The following is a 7,442-nucleotide window of genomic DNA, read 5'->3' as shown; positions in this document are numbered from 1 at the left end:
GTCGAGAAAAAGCAGGCTTCACACCTTTAGACAGAAAATCCAGAAATCCCATATACTGATGCTAAACATGGATCTTTGCCAATAGAACTGTATTTCCTTAAATTGAAGATTTTGGACGATTTTAGAGAGCTGTTTCGTTTTTCCTACAAGGAATGACAAATTTTACTCCCAACACATTTCCAGCTTACGAGAAGCTGCATTTAGCAGCTTCCCCTCATCGTATTGCTATTAAAAAAAAATGCAGAATTCCAGCTATTTTGGATGTTGTGACTACTTCCAGCAGCCCCTGGCACAGGGACAGCTCTCACCAAGCACAAACCACTCGATTCACCAAAATAAAAACAGTGGCCAAGCCCTGGAAATTCACTTTACACATGGATTTTAAAGGGAATATTCGGAGCCAAATCCTGGGTTGGGGGATATTGGATTTTGAGCCCCAACCTGCCAGAAGCCCCCCAGAAGGCACAGTCCATGCTGCAGGTGTTTATGCAGGATTTGTGACTAAATTTGGGCTAAATATGGATGAACAACTCAGCAGCTGTACCTGGATTTGGGAAAATTTGATCCTGGCTCAACAGCGCTGGCAGAGACTGGGATTTATCTTTAAACACTTTTTTTTTTTTTTTTTTTTTTTGGCTTTTGCCAGGCACTTAATCCACATCTCTTCACCCTGGCTGTGCAAATCAAGGACACCTGGCCCTTCCTGACTTTTCACAGTATCCATCCTGAATAAATAATAATAATAAAAAAAAAGAGATAAAAATGCTGAAGGCTTTTGGGTGTTCTGGGACACTCCGAGGTGGCTGAATGTTCTCTCCTAGAGGGAAAAATCCCAAGATATGGCAGAATCCAACACCTCCATCCCACAATTCCTGGGGAAACTGTGTCTATGTGAGTTTTTGGAGGCCACGGATACTCCAGGCTGCTCCTCCAGCCTCCAGACATTGGCCCCTCTCACTGGAGCATTTATCTCCATCCGCCTCCTGGAATGGTTCGGTGTGTCAGGTCACAGCCTTTTGGAAAGATCCTGGTCTGCTCTCTGTATTTCCTCAAAAAGAATCATTATCTAGGGGCAAAACCAGACTGAACTAAAGCCTGGGCTGGCCTGAATTATTCCTGGAAGATAAGCCAGGAATCAGCAGCTTTCCTGATCGGTTCAGGAATACTTGGGGCGCGTTTAGTCTTTGTTCAAAAATTACACCGCTCCGAGTTTCCTGGATTTAGCTAAGCCCAAAAGTGAAAGTAACAGATCAAAACACCCTGAAATAAAACTTCTAGGAAGGCTTCTCAGGGCCTGGCTAAAACCAGATAGCTTTGGAAATCGCCGAAAGGCGTCTGATCTTCTGAGATTTCCAGCTCCACTTCCAGCGCGCTTCAGGCGCTTCCAAGCTTTTCCCGGCTTGTCCCCGCAGAACCTCGCGGCCGCTGGATGCTCGCCCCGTCCTTCAAAAACCCAGGAGCCTCTCGAGGAAGGGATTGTGGCCCATCCTGGCTGCTGAGCCACCTCGGGGCAGGGCTGCTGCAGCCCCCAGAGCTGCCCAGCTTTATTCCCAAAGGGAATTTCAGTGGGACGGCAGCAAACGAAGGGACAAACTCTCGTTCGGGCTGCAGGGCGGCTGTTTAGCTAACTCCCAGCTGTGGAATTAGGGGGCAGGGGACTGGAGGGGACAGGCAGCTCCTTCCTCTCCCAGAGCACTCCATGGACAGCTGGCTGCAGGCCCCCTCCCCTTCCCGCCGCCTGCCAGTAAAATCCCAGACACGAAAATAAAAATGTGAAGGTGCCCGGGATGTCAGGGGTCCACGGGGACCAAGAGCTCTCCAGCATCCCAGGGCCACCCTGAAGGAGCCACAGCACAACCACTCTGCAGCCCCAAGTGCTCCCTGGGGAATTCCCTCCTCCTGGTGGCCTGAAAATTGGGTATTTCCAGCACTCAGCTGCTTAGAGACCACCCTAAACGTTTCCCCTCTTCTCCCTCGGCTACAGAGGCCTCTCCCAGGCTTTTCCCAGCGTTTAAGTGCCTTGGGTTCACTTGCAGGTTTTTCCCTGGGGGCTTCTTTCGGGTTTTGGTCTTTGCTCCCCTTGCTGGAACTGGGGATGCAGCGGCAACCCCATCCCACAGAGCTGGGCCTGAAGGAAGATGTGGGGAGGGAAAGGGCAGCCAGGCTGCTCTCAGGCTGAGCCCTCGATGGACCTGTGGCTGTGTCCTGCCTCTCCTGCTGCTCCAGACCCTCCCTGGCAGAGTGGGCTGACACCAGCCGCCCCTCAGAGCACTCCTTTTGTCCCTGTGCCATTAAATCCACCCTTAAAGCTCCCTGGGCTCTCCGAGTCCTTTTCATTTATCCAGCGATGGATCTTTGTGCCTGCAGCACCGGCACCACCAGCTCCTGGCTGTGTTTACTCATCTGCAAGCACCTCCAAAGTGAGATGCAGCTTTTTCTGGCCCTGTTTATTAACAAAAGCCACTGTTTTTGTGGAGTTACGTGAAGGAGCGGAGCCCTTTCAGCCTTCAGCAGAGCTGCCACTCCTCCAGCCACGCTCCAGGGGGAAATCTCCCAGCTCTGCAGAGCACAGGGCAAATTTCACATTCTCCATCTGCTCATGTTAATGAGGAGATCTGATCCCTCCCCACCAGGAACAATCTGGGTTTTATAGCCCAGGCTGAGGCCACAGGAGCAGGCAAAGCTCTGGGATCCATCCTCTGCTGCTGGTTAAGGGCTTTCAAGGAAACAAGGAACCTGGGGGGAGGACAGAGTGTAAAACACGTGGACATCTGGCGAGCTCTGTGTGCTCTGTCCACCCTTCATCAGCCCCCTCCTCCGTGCACGTCCAGAGCAGAGAGAGGAGACCGCCCTAACACCAACAGCCAGAGCGTGGCAATAAAGATTAATGAGCAAAACTTGCCATTTTATGTCTAATCCGCCGGGATTTACCATCATTAATCTTTATTAGTGTGTAATAACTGTTTAGACATTAAGGACAGATTCTCAGCTGGACAAAACTGGCCTTATTCCAGCCAAGCCGGTGGAGCAGTGCCAGTTCGCACCCTCCACGACCCCAGCCCTACAGGAGACCCGTCCCATCTGTAGGAATCACATCACTGACAGTATTTCCCCAGCAGCAGGGGCACAGAAGTGAAGGCAACTATTTGTCTTTCCCTGTATCCCAAAACAGAGAGCTGCATGTGTCCAGGAAGCTCAACAATAGACATGTCAACAAACACGAGGAAATTCAATGGAAAAGCAACAGCAACAAAAGGAACCCCAAGGAGCAGGGAAGTGGATGGTTTCAGAGGCAAGACTGTAAGATCTGGTTTGGCAGGAGCATAACTAAGAGGGATCTTTGGCATGTGAAAGAGTGAAAACACCAAGACAGGCTCCCAGTGTTCCTCTAACAGGAACAAGATGGAAGGGGGAGCAAAAAAGAAGGAGCATCTTGGCTGGCTTTTCTGAGAGAGGAGTTTGGGGGTTGTTTTGAGTAAAGTAAGATTTATTAAACACGGGAGCCGGTGGGAATCTCGTCTGAGCTACACCAGACCGGGCACTGAAGCAAATGCTGTGGTGAGCAAGCAGGGTTTCCTCTTCCAGGTGTAAGGAAGAAGGGAAATGTGCAGGTCCAGCACCTGGCTGGCAGCAAGCATGGAGAAATCTCAACAACAAGGAGATGAATTGAGATTTTTTTTAGAGATTTTTTTCCAAGTAGGGACCCACCAACTGCCTCCTGCGTCACACACCTGCCTCCAGAAATGAAGTTCCGCCTCTTTAACAAGTCACAGTTGCCTCTTTGTCGCCAGTAAACTCACCAGAAGTCAGGGAAAACCACAGAAATACAGTACAGAGATATCTGTGTCAAGGTTTGTACACCTGGAAGAGCTCCAGGGAAGATGGGCATTGCACCCAGTGCAGCAGCATGAACCTGGTGGTTAAAAACAGTAACCAGAAAATGCCCTCCACCTCCTCTTTCAGACTGAAGGGTCCCGAGGGCTCCTGGGGACCTGGGAAACACCGTTCCTGCCAGTAACACTTCAGAGCTCCAGCAGTGGAGCACCCTGGAGATTGCAGGAGCATCAGGAGCTCCACGGTGAGGGGAGGAAGAGGATGGACATCCCACCTGGGGATCCCAGGGACGGGCTGTGCCTCCTGGTCACCTCTGGCGGGTTGGAGAGGAGCTCCCTGCCCTGCAGAGCCACCCACAGCTGCTCAGTGCTGAGCTCCCAGCAGCTCTGCTCCCTCTCTGCTCCCTGGCTTTGGGGCTCTCTCAGGTTTATGGCATTTTTGACCTGCTTCTCCACAAGCCCCGCTTTGGGGCAATCCCAAGCCCCGGGCTGTGGGGACACCTTTGTAGGGAACATCCCTAAGCCTCGACTCCTGGGGAGGGGCCAGGCTGTCAGGAAAGGTTTCATGTCCCAGAGCCTGTGTCTGTCCCAGCAAAGATCTGAGCAGCAAGCAAAGGCTTTCCATCCTCACAGAGCTTACGGTGAAACAGCAGAGTCAGGAGCCTGAGTGCCACCCTGCAGCCCAGCAGGGCTTTGAGGCACGCACCAGTCCCTGGCTCTCCTCCCTGAGCTGCAGCCACCAAGCTCAGGCTTCTCTCTAAGGAATTCCTGGCTCCAAGCTTTGTGTGCACCACGAGGGACGCGGGGACGGCCCCAGAGCCCCAGCACCGGGCGTCTCTCACAGCACTGCCCACCCTCACGCTCAGACAGCTCCACGCTCACTCTGGGCTGACACAAACGGCTTTAAAAGGAACAAAGTCACGGAGGAGGAGCAGGGAAGCGATTTGTTACGTGCCCTGCTGTAATGCCATTAAAACAAAGGGATTAGAGCAGAAAGCATAAAAGCAAGCCCCGTGTGGAGGCACGGAGGGATCCTTTTAGAGGGTTACTAGCTGCAGACAGCACTGCCATTAATTCTCTATTGGAAAACGCTGGTGACATTAATATCTGCTATTAATACTGAGCTTTGACAGTATCTCATAAATTCAACCTGTCAATTACAATGGCACTGAAATGAAGGTGCTCTGAGGTCAAGGAGATGCGGTGTCCAAACGAGACTTATATTGCAGGGGAAAAGCAGCAAAAACAACCTTTAACAAAAGCATCAGATCCATATGTAGGAAAACCAAAGGGTGGTTTTAAATGTCATGTTTTTCAAAGTGAGAATTGATGCTGGAACCAAGTCTATAAACTGGCTGGCTGGACTTTCAGCTGCAGCTGAGCGCAATCAATCAAAACAGCTCTGTGACTCTGAGAAAGTGAGAGAGAGAAAACACACACACACACACCATGGAATATGAGAGGGCAGATCATGAGCCATGCGAGGCCTCTTAAAATTACACTGTGAAGTAAAACATCCTCGCGTTTCGTCCGCCACGAAAAGCCTGAAAGGTTCCCCCCCGGCACAGAGTGGATACGGAGCTTATCCTTTCCCCAGGGCTCCTGGCACAGGGCTGAGCAAGGGGAACCCGCTCCCCAAAGCCTGAATGGCACCCCGATTCCTACAAGCCCCCTGCGAGCCCCCTGCTCTGCAGCCGAGGGCACCAGGATCGATAAATCCCGATAAATGCTCCCCCGTCCCTGTCCCTGCCAGCCCCAGGGCACGGCTGCACCGTGCCAGGCTCACTGCCAGCCCCGTGGTGGCGGTGACAGTGGCACACCAGGCATTGGCGGTGTCTTTGTGCGCCTCTTTCAAGTGTTGGCATGTCCCCAGCAGCGGGGTGGCACCGCCCCACAGCCCCGCTCTGAACACTGCCTGCCCCAGCTGCCCCTCCAGGGGATCCCTGCCCAAAATCAACTGCGACAACCTGCAGCAGCACAGCCTGCAGCTGCTCACCGGCAGAGCAGGGTGGAATGACAGCCTGGACAGGCTCAGTGACACCCTGCACAGGCTCAGTGACACCCTGCAGAGAGTCAGTGACACCCTGCACAGGGTGAGTGACACCCTGAACAGGGTGAGTGACACCCTGAACAGAGTCAGTGACACCCTGGACATGGTCAATGACACCCTGCACAGGCTCAGTGACACCCTGCACAGGGTGAGTGACACCCTGAACAGGGTCAATGACACCCTGTACAGGGTCAGTGTCCAGAGCAGGGTTCAGTGACATCCTGCACAGGGTCAGTGACACCTTGCACAGGTTCATTGTGCAGAGCAGGGCTCAGTGACACCCTGCACAGGTTCAGTGACATCCTGCACAGGGTCAGTGACACCTTGCACAGGTTCATTGTGCAGAGCAGGGTTCAGTGTGCAGAGCAGGATTAAATGACTCCCTGCACAGGTTCAGAGTGCAGAGCAGGCCGTGTTCCTGGTCAGACCTGGCTCCGAGGGGCTGTGCCCAAGCGAGGGGTGGGGATGGAAGCACGTGCAGGGGCACGAGGCACTTGTGCAGCCTCCCCGGAATGCACGGGCAGGCCCCGTTCCAGGGCTGGGGAAGGAGCCACGGGCAGAGGCCGAGCAGCTCAGGGCCAGCCCAGCAGCTGGGGCTCAAAGCAGCGCTAACGTGGAGCCAGCGGCCTCACTGCGGGCTCAGCAACATTCACAGACAGCGACTGAGCCCCGGGTACAATGATCTCCAGCTCCTCTCCCACCTCAGCAGCCCCTTCTCCTGCCCCTGGCTTGCAGCCTGTCCCCAGGGACCCGGCCAGCAGCGGGGAGCTCCTGCTCAGGGTGGGCTGCGGCGTCCCTGCGTGGTTTCCCAGGCTGCAGCTCCCAGCTGCAGCCCAGGGCAGAGCCCAGAGCTCCTGGCTGCCTGCAGCATCCCAGCTGGGGCTGGACACAGCCCAATCCTCCTGCCAGCACCAGCAGGGGCTCCCGGGAGCGCTGGCACTCCCAGACTCTGTGGGCGAGCACGGAGGGGCTGCTGCCAATGCGGTGCCAGCAGCCCTGGGAGCCAACACTAAACCATCCCATTTTTCAGGGGTGCCACGCCGTATCCTGGGACCCTGTCTCGTCCCAAGGAGGAGAGAGAACTCCCGTTGAGGCCCAAAGCAGCTCATCCCCAGCCCAAGGGAGCCTCGGGCACTGCAGCGCTGCTGGGCAGGGGGCACTGCCCAGGGCAGCCTCCTCCTCTTCTTTGTGCAACTTCTCTGACAACCTCCCTCCCTCGGGGCCTTGTGTCCCAGACATTGTCCCAGCAGCCCCCAGAGCTCCCAGGCTGCCTTCCCCAGCAGAGCAGGGCGGTGGGACAGGGCAGAGGCCGGACTCGGGGCGCGGTGTCCGGAGGAGAGGTGACCACAGGGGACACCGGGGCCTCCCTCCCTGACACAGCTCCAGCAGCCGAGCTGCAAGCCTTGCTCATCGATTCCTTTCATGATGCACATTAAATGTATTCCACAACAGAGACACTTCTCCTCTCCTCTCTCCTCTCCTTGGACACCTTCTCTGCAGCAAAGCCCTACAAGTGCTGCTTGCTGTGGCCTCATTTTGCATCGTCAGCATCATCATCA

This window comes from Hirundo rustica, chromosome 18 (genome assembly GCF_015227805.2).
Source record: "Hirundo rustica isolate bHirRus1 chromosome 18, bHirRus1.pri.v3, whole genome shotgun sequence".
Taxonomy (NCBI): Eukaryota; Metazoa; Chordata; class Aves; order Passeriformes; family Hirundinidae; genus Hirundo; species Hirundo rustica.
The sequence above is the reverse complement of the archived record's forward strand: the minus strand, read 5'-3'. Positions refer to the sequence as shown.